Raw genomic sequence first — 1,340 nt, 5'->3', positions numbered from 1 at the left:
AGGGGGGGGGGGGGGGAGCACAGTGGGCGATTGATAGACTACCAACACTCGAAGCTCGTTTGCTCAGTCGATAAAATATTAGGCGTAGTCTTGAAACACCCCAAGACACCGATGCGTTCGCACGCTCCAGTTGAGCAGGGCGAGCGAGCATCCCCTCAACTCCTTTGGTGCGCGGTGCGTCCCATCCACATTGGTCCCAACCCGAGCTTGGAGACGTCGGGGTTGTCTTACTCTGGCCATTTTAGGAGACCGCGGGTGGCTATCTCTGTCTCTTTTCGCATGAGAAGACCGGTGTTGCGTGAGAGAAAGAAGAACAACCCGCGATCTTGAAGTGAGCCGACCCTAGTGCAGATAGATTGGTGTTTTGAGGAACAAGAAGAAGGAAGTAGCTCGGAGGAGGTGGCGTGGCGTAGCGCCGTCCCCAAACAGAGCAGAACGCAACGCAGGCGACTACTGTGTGTTGTTGCCTTGCCGCGAGTGGATCTGTGATCATTGGCTCTCGCCAAACCAAGTTTCGAAGAATTTGTTGAACACATTGGTTTCTGATTACTGTGGAGTGGCATCACTGTGTCAAAAAGTTGTTGTGAAAAGTTTTGCTTCGGAAAAGAAAGTTTATACCATCTCTAAATCGTGCCGGTGTCGTTGTCTAGGTTAGTACACGGACATATCACATTGGTACAATTTTACCTCAGTGATAATGACTCAACTGAGTCAACTCATTATAAACCTTAGTAAAGTCTATACCGCGGAGGTATGGGCCTGCTCTAAGATATGTGAAATGTAACAACACGTAACCTAACCTCTAATAGACTGTCGCTCATCATCTTGTGCTTTGTGTAGGGACGGCTACCTTCTACTCCTTGTTCCCATTTGGCAACTTCTTCACGGCTGGATGCTGCCTTTAGTCTGGAAGAACAAAGGTAGGATATAACACCCATTTTAGGCATGCTTTGAAATTCTTGCAAAATATGCTGACGCTTTGTAGATTACGAAGCATTACTTTCGCCTAGTATCATTCGGGATCATCCATAAAGTACGTCCGCTGTTTTTTGCCCTCTATACACCCCTACCCCTCTGTCCACCACTCTCCGTTTTCGAAGACCCCCCCCCCCCTTTCGGACGTCCATTTTCAGCTAGGCTACCCAAATTCACAATATCAGTTTCTTTACGTGGTGACAAAGAATGTGATTTTGAAGGGAGAATTGGTCTACTGGTACAATGGGAGCAAAGAATGTGAAGAAAATTGAGAAAACAGCACAATTTTTTGCCTAATTTCTCGGTTTTTGTACAGTTTAAATCGGACGCCCGGATTACCTATTACCCCCCCCCCTCTCTCGTCC

General features: G+C 47.7%; 1 protein-coding gene across 2 annotated transcripts in view; it reads left to right on the top strand.

Moving 5' to 3' along the window:
* The first annotated feature begins 483 nt into the window (after positions 1-483).
* Positions 484-1,340, top strand: part of LOC113211626 (gamma-aminobutyric acid receptor subunit beta) — a 92,972-nt gene continuing 92,115 nt past the window's right edge. Inside the window, exons 1-2 of one of the 2 annotated variants that reach the window (XM_052267245.1) lie at positions 484-650; positions 841-920. The gene's annotated coding sequence lies outside the window, so the exon portion shown is untranslated. The remainder of the gene's footprint in view (positions 651-840; positions 921-1,340) is intronic. The other variant, XM_052267239.1, reaches the window with a different exon arrangement.

Source organism: Frankliniella occidentalis, unplaced genomic scaffold, assembly GCF_000697945.3.
Source record: "Frankliniella occidentalis isolate FOCC.00 unplaced genomic scaffold, Focc_3.1 Scaffold3, whole genome shotgun sequence".
NCBI classification, from domain to species: Eukaryota; Metazoa; Arthropoda; class Insecta; order Thysanoptera; family Thripidae; genus Frankliniella; species Frankliniella occidentalis.
This window is presented reverse-complemented; position numbering and strand designations above follow the sequence as displayed.